At 47.0% G+C, this 17,559-nt stretch overlaps 1 protein-coding gene across 1 annotated transcript in view; it reads right to left on the reverse strand.

The window, feature by feature from the left end:
* The window catches only part of LOC126109783 (peroxidase-like), a 266,678-nt gene that overhangs the window by 210,498 nt on the left and 38,621 nt on the right, over window positions 1–17,559 (reverse strand). The window lies entirely within an intron of this gene.

The following is a 17,559-nucleotide window of genomic DNA, read 5'->3' on the forward strand; positions in this document are numbered from 1 at the left end:
ATGTGACCTCTGCCAGGTTCTGAGAAAATCGAGCTTAAAGTTGAGTGACTGGCAATCCCTTTCGCTGCGTTTGATATACAGGGTGTTCCGAAATGCCCGTTATAAGTTTCTAGGACTGTGAGTATACAACACTTGGAATAGGAACCCATGTCCGGAAACATACCGTTCCACTTCAGAGAAAAGTCTCAGAATTGTTTGTCCTGGTATGCATTAGGGTAGACAGGATGAAACGTCCCCTTTGAACAATTGTACAAGACTGTGCTTAAACTGACACACAATGTTTTTAGCGCAACGCAATCTGACTTTCAAAAATCCCTACAAAAGAATGGCCCTGACTAACATTAAACTATACCTTTCACAAATGACTTACCTCACAAAAATCTTCATTACTCGAACTACTGCAATACAGCGAGCGCCACTACTGCCAGCTAAATAAAAGATTCAAACTACTGAAAGCACTAACTACTGATAGGGGTAGTTAGCAAATGAAAGATTTTAATAGAGAACAAACACTGTATTTACCTTAATAGTCATAATATATATATAGCAGTTCATGACAAATTACAAAACTCCGCCATCTCTCTCCCCACATCCACCACTGCTGGCGGCTCACCTCCAACTGCGCAACGCTACGCGCTGTTCACATCCAGCTGCCGCTGCCCAACACTACAATGGCAGACAACAATGCAAACTAGCCACAGACTGCACACAGCACAGCCAGTAATTTTCATACAGAGCGCTACGTGGCATTACCAATATAAAAATCTAAACACCCTACTTACAAGGATGATGTGTATCACGTCAGACGTTCACCTTGTAACATCATGACTTAGACACTACATACCTTTTGTTGATTCATTTTGCTTTCTGTTTTGTTCAACATTCCATTGTTGAACTTCTGTAAATCGTGTTTGATTGAATCGATAACACAAAATAGTATACTCCTTTCTTTGTAAAAACTTTGATGTCATGGTTTGATTCGATGCAATGTGGTGTATCTGTCATTTAAATTCTTTGTCTCATTTGGAGGGACCAAAACTTACTGTATATAATTGTAATTTTTGTTTAAATATTTTTTTTGTAGAAATGTCAATATGTGCAAATGTACTGTTTTATTTAATATGTTTCGTTGCCGTTATGTACACTGCTGACCTTCACTTGGGGTTCTTAGTTATTTTGTATCTAAAAGATGGTGTGGTTCCCCTCCGGAACTCAATTGCGCGCGCAAATTGTGATTGAGATAGGTAGAAGAGGTGGATTGAGAGTCAATCGGGGACGAGCTACCAAACTATCCACTGCTCATGTAAAAGCTGTGTATTGTGCTGGTCCCGAGAGTGGCTTTTCCTGACACTTTCCAATGCCTCGGATGGATGGGTAAAGAGCTGGAACTATTCCGGAATTGGTATCTATCATCGCCACCAAGAAATGACAGAGTCCAGAAATTCTGCCTGCAAATCCACCTACCAACATGCACTCACCACCACATTGCACAATCACTGTAATGGCACAGAACTACTATAGTAACGTACAGTGAACGATAAGCTCATTGGATGTTTCAGTGTGCTCAAATGTAAGGCAATTAATAACCGAATTTATGTACATATCTTGATTTTTTCCTTATCACAACACCTCTCAGGTTCCTCTCCGTTTGAACTGTGATTACCTTGTCCGTGTTGTGGAAAAAATAAAAGCCTCAAAACCAAACAGTTAATTAATGTTGTTTGATCTTTGGTAAGAAGGGAGTATTCAGACTTACTGTGGATTTGGTAAAATTGTGGGAGGTAGTAAATGTAGCTTTGTGAAAGCCTCCCAGCGATTGAATGAGTCCAATTTAAAGTGTTGTGGACTTTCAAAGTTACTTATTTAATCATTGACTTGAAAGTAGAAGACTATAGTAATAAAGACAATTTGCTGTTACTTTTAAAAATTAAAAGTTCTTAAAACTGAGGCTTATAAAGTTTTGCTTAGTTAGTGATCGTAGTGCTGCCTGTTCTAAATTATAAAAGGTGAGTCAGTTTTTTTACAAATTAGTCAATATTATGTCTCACTGCAGTAAAAGTCGTGAACTGCATTTGTGGAAAGTTATATACTCATATTTGCTAAGTGCTTGTCTCTCTTGTGTATTGGAAGTGCATATTAATGGTGTAACAGGATCCACAGTTTGTCTATTGTGCTCATGCTAGATAACGATTAATAGAAAAACCACTATCTATGAAAATAGTAACTTCTTTATTCAAAAGACAGTGAGAAGTAATTTGTTAGTGAACTCCATTTAATTTTCATTTTAAGTACAAAGGTGTTTAGTAGTGAGAGACTTAATCTATGCACAATAACTAATTTTGCTGTGAACCATATCCATATTTCATGTCAGATAGGTTTAATATTACTTTTCAAACAAATTCTTATGTCCAATTTACGATTCTACAGTGAATATTAATAGTAACGTTATTGAGACCATTCAGTTTGACTAAGTCCTCAGGGTAACAGTGTGTTTCGTTATCTGTTATATTTATGCAAATAGTTTGTTCTGCTCTGTCAGCTCCAACATTAACGTGAACATAGTGTATGCAGTGCCAGAGTGTGACAAAGTATAGGCTGTGTTTGTCCATTCAAGTTACTTATTTTCAGTTTATTGAACAAGAATGTTACTCATTCTCTTGGCTAATTAGGCTGGCGACCGTTTTTATTATCATTTGGACACTGTGGATAGGCAAAATATTGTTTATTACTGTTTAAATATTTATGTAATTCTGACTTTCTCTTCCGATAAGCCACCTCCGTTGGGTACATCGCGGTCATCAGAACAAAATTCCTTTCAGAGGGTAACACTGCTCTGTTGCTTTATACCATAATTGCTTTAACTACACTCCTGGAAATGGAAAAAAGAACACATTGACACCGGTGTGTCAGACCCACCATACTTGCTCCGGACACTGCGAGAGGGCTGTACAAGCAATGATCACACGCACGGCACAGCGGACACACCAGGAACCGCGGTGTTGGCCGTCGAATGGCGCTAGCTGCGCAGCATTTGTGCACCGCCGCCGTCAGTGTCAGCCAGTTTGCCGTGGCATACGGAGCTCCATCGCAGTCTTTAACACTGGTAGCATGCCGCGACAGCGTGGACGTGAACCGTATGTGCAGTTGACGGACTTTGAGCGAGGGCGTATAGTGGGCATGCGGGAGGCCGGGTGGACGTACCGCCGAATTGCTCAACACGTGGGGCGTGAGGTCTCCACAGTACATCAATGTTGTCGCCAGTGGTCGGCGGAAGGTGCACGTGCCCGTCGACCTGGGACCGGACCGCAGCGACGCACGGATGCACGCCAAGACCGTAGGATCCTACGCAGTGCCGTAGGGGACCGCACCGCCACTTCCCAGCAAATTAGGGACACTGTTGCTCCTGGGGTATCGGCGAGGACCATTCGCAACCGTCTCCATGAAGCTGGGCTACGGTCCCGCACACCGTTAGGCCGTCTTCCGCTCACGCCCCAACATCGTGCAGCCCGCCTCCAGTGGTGTCGCGACAGGCGTGAATGGAGGGACGAATGGAGACGTGTCGTCTTCAGTGATGAGAGTCGCTTCTGCCTTGGTGCCAATGATGGTCGTATGCGTGTTTGGCGCCGTGCAGGTGAGCGCCACAATCAGGACTGCATACGACCGAGGCACACAGGGCCAACACCCGGCATCATGGTGTGGGGAGCGATCTCCTACACTGGCCGTACACCACTGGTGATCGTCGAGGGGACACTGAATAGTGCACGGTACATCCAAACCGTCATCGAACCCATCGTTCTACCATTCCTAAACCGGCAAGGGAACTTGCTGTTCCAACAGGACAATGCACGTCCGCATGTATCCCGTGCCACCCAACGTGCTCTAGGAGGTGTAAGTCAACTACCCTGGTCAGCAAGATCTCCGGATCTGTCCCCCATTGAGCATGTTTGGGACTGGATGAAGCGTCGTCTCACGCGGTCTGCACGTCCAGCACGAACGCTGGTCCAACTGAGGCGCCAGGTGGAAATGGCATGGCAAGCCGTTCCACAGGACTACATCCAGCATCTCTACGATCGTCTCCATGGGAGAATAGCAGCCTGCATTGCTGTGAAAGGTGGATATACACTGTACTAGTGCCGACATTGTGCATGCTCTGTTGCCTGTGTCTATGTGCCTGTAGTTCTGTCAGTGTGATCATGAGATGTATCTGACCCCAGGAATGTGTCAATAAAGTTTCCCCTTCCTGGGACAATGAATTCATGGTGTTCTTATTTCAATTTCCAGGACTGTATTTTCTGTCATGGTACTCAAAGTTCCAAGCCAGAGGCAACACGGTACATGTGTTTTACAATTCCTATTACCAGTGCTAACCCGGCAGCGCTCCTGTGGGATTTGGAAGGCAGGAGATGAGATACTGGCGGAAGTAAAGCTGTGAGGACGGGTCGTGAATCGTTCTCGGGAAGCTCTGTTAGTATAGCACCTATCCGTGAAAGGGCAAGGTTGCAAGTTCGCTTGTCTGTGGGGCATACAGTCTTAACTGCGAGGAAGTACCGTATCAGCGCACACTCTATTGAAGAGTGAAAAATTCTTTCTAGTGACAGTTCCTTCATTGATATCGGAAGCTTGATCACGGACCTGAGAATAATCTGCACTCAGTGTAGGCGATTATCCGAGCGGGGAGGGGGGAGGGGGGGGGGGAGGAGAAGGTCATGGTGGTTCAAATGGCTCTGAGCACTATGGGACCTAACTTCTGAGGTCATCACTCCCCTAGAACTTAGAACTACTTAAACCTAACTAACCTAAGGACACCACACACATCCATGGCCGAGGCAGGATTCGAGCCTGCGACCGTATCGGTCGCGCGGTTCCAGACTGTAGCGCCTAGAACCGCTCGGCCACTCCGACCGGCGTCATGGTGGTAAAAGCGTCTATATTTTTACAAATACATAATCTTCGTTTTGACTGAAGACTTTGAAATATCTCGAAAACTACACATCGGATCAAAAAAAGCTACAATTCCAATTTGTTTATCTAGGAAGACGACAACCAACGATACCACACTCGATCCGCCTCCCGGCGCCGTGCGTGGGTGGCGTGGGGCAACATCGAAATCTTCAATGGGAACCCCCGTTTTTCATTGGAAATTGCGATTCTACGGCAGAATCTACATACGTTTCGTCTGAAGCATTTTCTCCATTTCGCCGCAGATGGCGCAGTAATCTGAGTGATAAGAATGGGTACGCGGTTGTAATTTACGACGTGCTATTCAATGGCCCTTGAATAATATCCAGTGGCAAGTGGGACTCCAACTCCACGCTGCGAAGTCTGGACAGGCCAGTATTTCATAACTTCTGACAGGAAACCCCATTCCCAAATCCGACGATGTAGCAGGGCCAATTGATTGGGCCACTTCTACCGACCCACGATCCAGTGCAACAAGGTCTGATATCTCCCCTTGCTTCAATTGCGTCATGTGCTGTGGAGCCGTCATGCTGAAACCACATACGATTTCGAACATCCAGGGAAACATCCTGCTGGCAGTTCCTGTTGTAAAAGCGTTCGATATGTGCGTCCACTCAACATGATGTCTATAAAATACGGAACAATGAGTTATTTACCCACGATGCCACCACCCATACGTTAATCGATCAAGGGCGTTGATGGTCAACTTGCAGTAACCAGTAGGGATTGTTTACAGTCCAGTAAAATACGTTACGCCGGTTAAAGCTACCATGCTTTGTGACTGTAGACACCCGGCCCGTATGACCGAGCGGTTCTAGGCGCTTCAGTTTGGAACCGCGCGACCGCTACGGTCGCAGGTTCGCACCCTGCCTCGGGCATGTATGTCTGTGATGTCCTTAGGTTAGTTAGATTCAAGTAGTTCTAAGTTCTAGGGGACTGATGATCTCAGATGTTAAGTCCCATAGTGCTCAGAGCCATTTGAACCATTTTTTGACTGGAGACTCATCGGAAAACAGCACCTCGGCAAAGAACGTGGGGCTCGTTTGCATTTGTTGACGTGCCCCTTCACGAAACACTACTGTCCGGTTATGGAAATCGCCGCCATGATGTTCCTGGTGCAGTGACACGTGGTGTGATGATGATGATGTTTGGTTTGTGGGGCGCTCAACTGCGTGGTTATCAGCGCCCGTACAATTTCCCAACTTTTGCTCAGTCCAATTTCGCCACTTTCCTGGATGATGATGAAATGATGAGGACAACACAAACACCCAGTCATCTCGAGGCAGGTGAAAATCCCTGACCCGCCGGGAATCGAACCCAGGACCCCGTGCTCTGGAAGCGAGAACGCTACCGCGACACGTGGTGTGGACGATACTTATGACAATGCACTATTGTGACAATACTGCGTACGGACTTGGCGGAATTTCCGGTCGCTTATCCGTGGGTTGCCGCTAGTACAGATATTTCATTAGCTTCTCCCGTAACACGTTTGCTTCATTTCCTTTTGCCGGTCTGTACGCTGCCGTCAGGCATAAAGGCGTTCACAACCCTATAAAAGAACGAACGAGAGCGAGCTTTGTCTGGAAAACACTCGGCATGCAACAACAGCCTCAACATTTCTCCTACATTCTCCACGAATCAGGATCATTTAAATTTTGTATCCCGTGGTTGTAACATTCACCGCCGCTTGCACATCTGTTCTCCGAACGATAGGTTTGTGTGTGTGCAGGATATAAAAACTGCAAAAGTATTGTAATGTATATAGCCACTGTCTGTTCTACGTCTACACGATACGTGAGCTCCGATCGCAGTGTACTGCCTGTTAAGATACGTTACAGTTCCTCTCAGAGAGGTCAGAGTTCGTAGTGACGGACGGTAAATCATCGAGTAGAACAGAAGTTATTTCTGGCGTTCCGCAAGGTAGTGTCATAGGCCCTCTGCTGTTCCTGATTTACATAAATGATCTTGGTGATAGCTGGGTGTTGTGTGATGTCCTTAGGTTAGTTAGGTTTAAGTAGTTGTAAGTTCTAGGGGACTGATGACCTAAGATGTTAAGTCCCATAGTGCTCAGAGCCATTTGAACCAACCACATACATAATACTGTGGGGAAGGCGAAACAGACTGCGCTTTGTTGACAGAACACTTAGAAGATGCGACAAACCCACTAGAGACACAGCCTACATTACACTTGTCCGCCCTCTGCTGGACTATTGCTACGCGGTGTGGGATCCTTACCGGTAGGATTGACAGAGGACATCGAAAAAATGCAAAGAAGGGCAGCTGGTTTCGTGTTATCGCGCAGTAAGGGTGAGAGTGTCACTGATACGATACGCGAGTTGGGTTGACAGTCACTGAAACAAAGGCGGTTTTCTTTGCGGCGAGATTTATTTACGAAATTTCAATCACGACCTATGTCTTCCGAATGCGAAAATATTTTGTTGATACCCATCTACGTAGGGAGAAGTGATCATCATAATAAAATAATAGAAATCAGATCTCGAACGGAAAGATTTAGGTGCTCCTTTTTCCCACGCGCCATTCGAGAGTAGAATGGTAGAGAAGTAGTATGAAAGCGGTTCGATGAACCCCTTGCCAGACACTTAAGTGTGAATTGCAGAGTAACGTGTAGGTGCAGGTGTAAACGGCCGCGGTGACGTGTGGCGTAGTCCCCTGTTCGATATGTCGGAGGAGTACAACGTTCCGAATGGAGATCCCAATTAGAAGTTACGAAGTACTGGTCCGTCCTACACTCGCAGCGTAGGGCTGGGGTCCCATTTGCCATTGGATATTCGAGGGCCATTGAGTAGCATGTCGTAAATTACGATTGTCTACCGATTTTTTTTCTCCAATTGCAGCGCTATATTTGGCGAAACCAGAAAATTCCTTCAAACAAACCGCATGTAGATATTGCCGTAGAATCGTAGTCTGCAATAAAAATCGGAGGTTCCCATTGAAGATTTCAAAGTTGCCCAGCATTAATCACGCAGCGGTGGGGTGGCGGATTGAGTGTGGCATCGTTCGATGTTCACCTCCGAGATATACGAATTGGAATTATAACTTTTTTCGATCCGATGTGTAGTCTTCGAGATGATTCACTGTCTTCAGTTAAAATGAACACCCCGTATATACTTCGAAATTATTTAGCCAACTTTCGGAGAGAAAAGTAGTCAAAAAAACTACGAGTCTCAAAAATGACAAGGGATTCTGAAAAACAGCAAAGCTACTTTTCAGTTTCTCGCCCGCGCTGACGGCGTAGCGCGCTGACGGCCTGCGGAGAATGCTCCAACCGGTAAGGTCACCCATCACAGGCAGATCATACTGCCCGGTGACAACGAGTTCGACGTGGTTAGGTCCGGCAGAGCATAGAAAGTGAGCAAGCTGTGGCACAGAGGGAGAGAACCCCAGACCCCCCCCCCCCCCCCCCAAAGGAAAAGCTTAAATAAAGGCTGGCTTCTGGAACGCGTGATGACGTAAGAGAAACCTTAGCCGCAAGCGGGCATGAAATAAATGCCGGACCGGGCCCCGAATCCGGATTTCGTGTTTTACGTGAGCAGTCTCCTTCAACCGCTTCTGCGATGCGAGTGCGCTTTCTCTCCAACCCAAATTCTCGACTTGTCACGAAGTACACACGTAACGTCCATCGTCCATTATCCTCATTGCTCACAGCTTCACCTGATACAGGTAAGACGAGGATATATACTGAAGCCAAAGAAACTGGTACACCTGTCTAATACCGTGTAGAGCCCCTGCAACACGACATGGCATGGACTCGACTACCGTCTGAAGTAGTGCTGCATGGAACTGACGCCCTGAATCCTGCAGGGCTGTCGGTAAATCCGTAAGACTACAGGGGGATGGAGATCTCTTCTGACAAGGGAACATCCCCATCGCACCCCCCTCAGATTTACTTATAAGTTGGCACAGTGGATAGGCATTGAAAAACTGAACACAGATCAATCGAGAAAACAGGAAGAAGTTGTGTGGAACTATGAAAAAATAAGCAAGATATACAAACTGGGTCGTCCATGCGTAACATAGGCAATATTAAGGAGCGCCGTGGTCCCGTGGTTAGCGTGAGCAGCTGCGGAACGAGAGGTCCTTGGTTCAAGTCTTCCCTCGGGTGAAATATTTTTTTCTTTATTTTCGTAAAGTTATGATCTGTCCGTTCGTTCATTGACGTCTCTGTTCACTGTAATAAGTTTAGTGCCTGTGTTTTGCGACCGCACCGCAAAACCGTGTGATTAGTTGACGAAAGGACGTGCCCCTCCAATGGGAACTGAAAACATTTGATCGCAAGGTCATAGGTCAACCGATTCCTCCACAGGAAAACACGTCTGATATTTTGTATACGACACTGGTGACAGCATGTGCGTCACATGACAGGAATATGTTGTCGACCCACCTAACTAGTACACTTGGCGAATGGGTGAAAAGTTTCTTCTACCTTGCCCGATTTAGGTTTTCTTGTGGATGTAATAATCACTCCAAAAAAAGTGATGAAAACATAATAGTTTTTCACATAAACTGAAAATAAAAAGTTAAAATTCTCGGTCGAGGGAAGATTTGAACACAGGACCTCTCGTTCCGCAGCTGTTCACGCTAACCACGGGACCACGGAGCTCCTCGCCTTACAGTGCTCTTATTATTGCCTATGTTACCCATGGACGACCCAGTTTGTATATTTTGCTTATTTTTTTCATAGTTCCACACAACTTCTTCCTGTTTTCTCGATCGATCTGTGTTCAGTTTTTCAAGGCCTATCCACTGTGCCAACTTATAACTAAATCTGAGGGGGGTGCGATGGGGAGGTTCCCTTGTGAGCAGCACATTGCAAGGCATCCCAGATATACTCAATAATGTTCGTGTCTGGGGAGTTTGGTGGTCAGCGGAAGTATTTAAACTCAGAAGACTGGAGCCACTCTGCAGCAATTCCGGACGTGAGGGGTGTCGCATTGTCCTGCTGGAATTGCCCAAATCCGTCGGAATGTTCAATGCACATGAATGGATGTAGGTGATCAGACAGGATGATTACGTGCGTGTCACCTATCAGAGCCGTGTCTAGACATATCAGGGACCCCACATCACTCCACCTGCACATGTTCCACACCATTGTAAAGCCTCCACCAGCTTGAACAGTCCCCTGATGACATGCAGGTTCCATCAGGTTGTCTCCATACCCGTACACGTTCACCCGCTCTATACAGTTTGAAACGAGATTCGTCTGACCAGGCAACATGTTTCCAGTCATCAACAATCCAATGTCGGTGTTGACGGGCCCAGGCGAGGCGTAAAGCTTTGTGCCGTGCAGTCGTCAAGGGTACGCAAGTGTGTCTTCGGCTCCGAAAGCTCATATCGATGATGTTTTGTTGAATGGTTCGCACAATGACACTTGTTGATAGCCCAGCATTGAAATCTGCAGCAATTTGCGGAAGGGTTTGCACTTCCGTCACGTTGAACGATTCTCTTCAGCCGTCGTTGGTCCCGTTCTCGCAGCATGTTTTTTCTGGCCGCAGCGATGTCGGAGATTTGATGTTTCACCGGATTCCTGATATTCACGGTACACTCGTCAAATGGTCGTTAAGGGAAAATCCCCACTGCGGCGCTACCTCGGAGATGCTGTGTCCCGTCGCTTGTGCGCCGACTGTAACACCACGTTCAAACTCACTCAGATCTTGACAACCCGCCATTTTAGCAGCAGTAACCGATCTAACAACAGCGCCAGGCAGTTGTCTTATATAGGCGTTGCCGACCGCAGCGCCGTATTCTGCCTGTTTATATACAGGGTGTTTCAAAAATGACCGGTATATTTGAAACGGCAATAAAAACTAAACGAGCAGCGATAGAAATACACCGTTTGTTGCAATATGCTCGGGACAACAGTACATTTTCAGGCAGACAAACTTTCGAAATTACAGTAGTTACAATTTTCAACAACAGATGTCGCTGCGGTCAGGGGAAACTCTATAGTACGATATTTTCCACATATCCACCATGCGTAGCAATAATATGGCGTAGTCTCTGAATGAAATTACCCGAAACCTTTGACAACGTGTCTGGCGGAATGGCTTCACATGCAGATGAGATGTACTGCTTCAGCTGTTCAATTGTTTCTGGATTCTGGCGGTACACCTGGTCTTTCACGTGTCCCCACAGAAAGAAGTCACAGGGGTTCATGCCTGGCGAATAGGGAGGCCAATCCGCGCCGCCTCCTGTATGTTTCGGATAGCCCAAAGCAATCACACGATCATCGAAATATTCATTCAGGAAATTAAAGACGTCGGCCGTGCGATGTGGCCGGGCACCATCTTGCATAAAACGCGAGGTGTTCGCAGTGTCGTCTAAGGCAGTTTGTACCGCCACAAATTCACGAAGAATGTCCAGATAGCGTGATGCAGTAATCGTTTCGGATCTGAAAAATGGGCCAATGATTCCTTTGGAAGAAATGGCGGCCCAGACCAGTACTTTTTGAGGATGCAGGGACGATGGGACTGCAACATGGGGCTTTTCGGTTCCCCATATGCGCCAGTTCTGTTTATTGACGAAGCCGTCCAGGTAAAAATAAGCTTCGTCAGTAAACCAAATGCTGCCCACATGCATATCGCCGTCATCAATCCTGTGCACTATATCGTTAGCGAATGTCTCTTGTGCAGCAATGGTAGCAGCGCTGAGGGGTTGCCGCGTTTGAATTTTGTTGGGGTAGAGGTGTAAACTCTGGCGCATGAGACGATACGTGGACGTTGGCGTCATTTGGACCGCAGCTCCGACACGGCGAACGGAAACCCGAGGCCGCTGTTGGATCACCTGCTGCACTAGCTGCGCGTTGCCCTCTGTGGTTGCCGTACGCCGTCGCCCTACCTTTTCAGCACGTTCATCCGTCACGTTCCCAATCCGTTGAAATTTTTCAAACAGATCCTTTATTGTATCGCTTTTCGGTCCTTTGGTTACATTAAACCTCCGTTGAAAACTTCGTCTTGTTGCAACAACACTGTGTTCTAGGCGGTGGAATTCCAACACCAGAAAAATCCTCTGTTCTAAGGAATAAACCATGTTGTCTACAGCACACTTGCACGTTGTGAACAGCACACGCTTACAGCAGAAAGACGACGTACAGAATGGCGCACCCACAGACTGCGTTGTCTTCTATATCTTTCACATCACTTGCAGCGCCATCTGTTGTTGAAAATTGTAACTACTGTAATTTCGAAAGTTTGTCCGCCTGAAAATGTACTGTTGTCCCAAGCATATTGCAACAAACGGTGTATTTCTATCGCTGCTCGTTTAGTTTTTATTGCCGTTTCAAATATACCGGTCATTTTTGAAACACTCTGTATCTCTGTATGTGAATACGCATGCCTATACTAGTTTCTTTGACGCTTCAGTGTACAAGGAATAAGGTGGTACAGTGTAAAGATATACAGGGTGGTCACAGTCCGAAAAGCTTGTAAGCGTGTTGCAGAGAAGGTTGTGCTGAGAAAAAAATAATTGTGAAGAGAAAAATGTCGATGGGTTGTACGTTTTCGAGTTATTTAGCATTGGAGTTAAGTAATCAGGCCATTGTGAGCGCTGAAATACAGGTACTTGCACGTGTTGAAAGGCGATATTGCACAGATCTCTATGGGTTAATCGTTACTACTTGTTAGAATGCAGATTACCAGTTAAGACGTGCCTTCTCCGGAAGCGATGATTTTTAAGCTAGGTGAGCAGATGCCACGTTTGTTCTCTTTGATGCGACGAAACGAAGAACACGTTTGGAGACACCGTCCCTGGGAGGCTGCTTGAATTTGGCCGGCCTTGGTGGCCGAGCGGTTCTAGGCGCTTCAGTCCGGAACCGCGCGACTGCTACGGTCGCAGGTTAGAATCCTGCCTCGGGCGTGGATGTGTGTCATGCCCTTAGGATAGTTGGGTTTGAGTAGTTCTCAGTTCTAGGGGACTGATGACCTCAGTCCCATAGTGCTCAGAGCCATTTGAACCATCTGCTTGAATTTGTTCGCGCATCGACCTGATCAATTTAAGCGGTAAATAGCTCGGAATCGACGCAGTGTATCGAATTTTTTTCCTAACTTTTATTTCGTACCACAACCTCCCTTGCAACACCCCTAAACGCTTTGCAGACTGTTTCTGAGCACCGTGCACAGACATATTAACCAATGGTATTGTTGTCTGCGTCTAGTGTTCTTCCTGGTAGGCCGAACGTGGCTAAGTGAGAACGCTCCGCACTTAGTAGTCATCAGAAGATCAAATCAAATTGCGAAACAATGTAGAAAAGATATCTGTATTGGGGCGAAAACTGGAAATTGATCCTAAATTTAAAAAAAAGTGTGAGGTCATCCACATGAGTGCTAAAAGGAATCCGTTAAACTTCGGTTACACGATAAATCAATGAAATCTGAAGTCCGTGAACTAAACTTAATTACAATCACGACCATCTTAAACTGGAAAGAACGCATAGAAAATGTTGTGGAGAACGCAAAGCAAAGACTGCGATTTATTGCCAGAAAATGTAACGGATCTACTAGAGAGACTGCCCACGCCGCGCTAGTCCAACCTCTTTTGGAGTAATGCTGCGCGGTGTGGAATCCTTACCAAACAGGACTAAAGGACTACATCGAAAAAGTGCAATGAAGGGTAACACGTTTTGCAGTGCCCCGAAATAGGAGAGAGAGTGTCGCGGAGATAATACAGGATATGGGGTGGACATAATTAAAGCAAAGGCGTTTCTCGTTGCGCCGGAATCTTCTCACGAAATCAACTTTCTCCTCCCAATGCGAATATATTTTGTTAAAGCCGACTTACATACGGAGAAACGATCTTCATGATAAAAAAGGGAAATGAGAGCTCGCAAAGAAATATTTAAGTGTTCATTTTTCCCCTACGTAGCGTTAGAGACTGAAACGGTAGAGAAATACACTACTGGCCATTAAAATTGCTACACCACGAACATGACGTGCTACAGAAGCGAAATTTAACCAACAGGAAGAAGATGCTGTGATATGCAAATGATTAGCTTCTCAGATCATTCACACAAGGTTGGCGCCGGTGCCGACACCTACAACGTGCTCACACGAGGAAAGTTTCCAACCGATTTCTCATACACAACCAGCAGTTGACCAGCGTTGCCTGGTGAAACGTTGTTGTGATGCCTCGTGTAAGGAGGAGAAATGCGTTTCCTACTTTGGATTGTAGCGTATCGCGATTGCGGTTTGTCGTATCGCGACATTGCTGCTCGCGTTGGTCGAGATCCAATGACTGTTAGCAGAATATGGAATCGGTGGGTTCATGAGGGTAATACGGAACGCCGTGCTGGATCACAACGTCCTCGTATCACTAGCAGTCAAGATGACAGGCATCTTATCCGCAAGGCTGTAACGGATCGTGCAGCCACGTCTCGATCCCTGAGTCAACAGATGGGGACGTTTGCAAGACAACAACCATCTCCACGAACAGTTCGACGAAGTTTGCAACAGCATGGAATACCAGCTCGGAGACCGTGGCTGCGGTTACCCTTGGCGCTGTATTACAGACAGAAACGTCTGCGATGGAGTACTCAACGACGAACCTGGGTGCACGAATGGCAAAAAGTCATTTTTTCGGATGAATCCAGGTTCTGTTTACAGCATCATGATGGTCGCATCCGTGTTTGGCGACATCGCCGTGAACGCACATCACATTGGAAGCGTGTATTCGTTATCGCCATACTGACGTATTACCCGGCGTGATGGTAAGGGGTGCCATTGGTTACACGTCTCGGTCACCTCTTGTTCGCATTGACGGCACTTTGAACAGTGGACGTTACATTTCAGATGTGTTACGACCCGTGGCTCTACCCTTCATTCGATCGCTGCCAACCCCTACATTTCAGCAGGATAATGTACGACCGCATGTTGCAGGTCCCGTACGTGCCTTTCTGGATATAGAAAATGTTCGACTGCTGCCCTGGCCTGCACATTCTCGAGATCTCTCACCAACTGAAAACGTCTGGTAATGGTAGCCGAGCAACTGTCTCGTCACAATACGCCAGTCACTACACTTGATGATCTGTGGTATCGTGTTGAAGCTGCATGGGCAGCTGTACCTGTACACGCCATCCAAGCTCTGTTTGGCTCAATGCCCAAGCGTATCAAGGACGTTATTACGACCAGAGGTAGTTGTTCTGGGTACTGATTTCTCTGGATTAGTTCTAGTATAATACACTCCTGGAAATTGAAATAAGAAAACCGTGAATTCATTGTCCCAGGAAGGGGAAACTTTATTGACACATTCCTGGGGTCAGATACATCACATGATCACACTGACAGAACCACAGGCACATAGACACAGGCAACAGAGCATGCACAATGTCGGCACTAGTACAGTGTATATCCACCTTTCGCAGCAACGCAGGCTGCTATTTTCCCATGGAGACGATCGTAGAGATGCTGGATGTAGTCCTGTGGAACGGCTTGCCATGCCATTTCCACCTGGCGCCTCAGTTGGACCAGCGTTCGTGCTGGACGTGCAGACCGCGTGAGACGACGCTTCATCCAGTCCCAAACATGCTCAATGGGGGACAGATCCGGAGATCTTGCTGGCCAGGGTAGTTGACTTACACCTTCTAGAGCACGTTGGGTGGCACGGGATACATGCGGACGTGCATTGTCCTGTTGGAACAGCAAGTTCCCTTGCCGGTCTAGGAATGGTAGAACGATGGGTTCGATGACGGTTTGGATGTACCGTGCACTATTCAGTGTCCCCTCGACGATCACCAGTGGTGTACGGCCAGTGTAGGGGTTCGCTCCCCACACCATGATGCCGGGTGTTGGCCTTGTGTGCCTCGGTCGTATGCAGTCCTAATTGTGGCGCTCACCTGCACGGCGCCAAACACGCATACGACCATCATTGGCACCAAGGCAGAAGCGACTCTCATCGCTGAAGACGACACGTCTCCATTCGTCCCTCCGGTCCCAGGTCTACGGGCACGTGCATCTTCCGCCGACCACTGGCGACAACGTCGATGTACTGTGGAGACCTCACGCCCCACGTGTTGAGCAATTCGGCGGTACGTCCACCCGGCCTCCCGCATGCCCACTATACGCCCTCGCTCAAAGTTCGTCAACTGCACATACGGTTCACGTCCACGCTGTCGCGGCATGCTACCAGTGTTAAAGACTGCGATGGAGCTCCGTATGCCACGGCAAACTGGCTGACACTGACGGCGGCGGTGCACAAATGCTGCGCAGCTAGCGCCATTCGACGGCCAACACCGCGGTTCCTGGTGTGTCCGCTGTGCCGTGCGTGTGATCATTGTTTTTACAGCCCTCTCGCAGTGTCCGGAGCAAGTATGGTGGGTCTGACACACCGGTGTCAATGTGTTCTTTTTTCCATTTCCAGGAGTGTATATTTGTCCAATGAATACGTGTTTATCATCTGCCTTTCTTCTTGGCGTAGCAATTTTAATGGCCAGTAGTGTATTTTTGAGCTGGCGACCCTAGGAGCAACAGGTGTAGCTCAACATGTGTTGGGTAGCTGCGGCGCGGGCACCGTGTGACGTCATACAGCCGGCTAGCAGTGAGGCGTCGCCCTTGAAGCAAGTAGCTGGTTACGTCTGCCGCCACACCAGGAAGTGACCTGCTCTCTCTCTCTTTCCAGCAGATCGGCAAGTCGGCACAGAGAGGACCCAGCAGGACCACTCTGCCCAACTTTCTTTTCGGCTTCCTGGAGCGACCAACGAGCGACCCCTGGGTATGGCATGGTCACTACACAGCACAGTGGAACTCGTTATAGGCACCTTGATGGCGAGATTCTTTTGTGAGAAATCAGTCTTCTGAGCGGTTTGATGCAGCTCGCCACAACGTCCTCTGCTGTTTCCTTTCAACGTTCCACGATTTTGGCCCACTTCTTTAAAACGTCGCGAACGTGAACCAGGGTGTTTATTTCATTATTCTCGTTGATGAACGGTTCTCCTTTTTGTACATCACGAGAATGAGTGTGCTGTGGACATCGCCGTCTCACAAGGTAACAACAAGAGTTTTATTGGTTTGAGTAATACTTAGATTCCTATCGCATCTCGATTTGTCTTCTGAATTACCTGATTTTATTAGCGAGTAAACTATCAAAATGTTCCAATGTGTGTGAAGTCTTATGGGACTTAACTGCTAAGGTCATCAGTCCTTAAGCTTACACACTACTTAACGTAAATTATCGTAAGGACAAACAAACACACCCATGCCCGAGGGAGGACTCGAACATCCGCCAGGACCAGCCGCACAGAGTAAACTATCCGGGAGCGTTTGAACAATTAGCATACTTAGTGATCAACATCGCCACAGTTTGGTATGTCTATGGCATCTAATCAACAAGGACTTACTTCAGCTAGATGTGGTGTATCTGGAGACATTTTTGTACCCTTTTCCTCACCGATTTGATGGCAAGGCTGTTATACGGTACCAGTGTGACGAAACCGGGCGAAACTAATTTGTCTGGGTGCTTTGTCAAGTGAGATCACAGACAGGAGAGCTTCAACGGATCGCTACAGCACCTTCAGCAATTCTACGCGTAATGTGTGGAGCAACTTCCAGCGACTGGCACTCGCAGGCTATTTTAGCCGCCAAATTGCTGCTTCTC

The sequence above is a fragment of the Schistocerca cancellata genome, chromosome 12 (assembly GCF_023864275.1).
Source record: "Schistocerca cancellata isolate TAMUIC-IGC-003103 chromosome 12, iqSchCanc2.1, whole genome shotgun sequence".
Classification (NCBI taxonomy): Eukaryota; Metazoa; Arthropoda; class Insecta; order Orthoptera; family Acrididae; genus Schistocerca; species Schistocerca cancellata.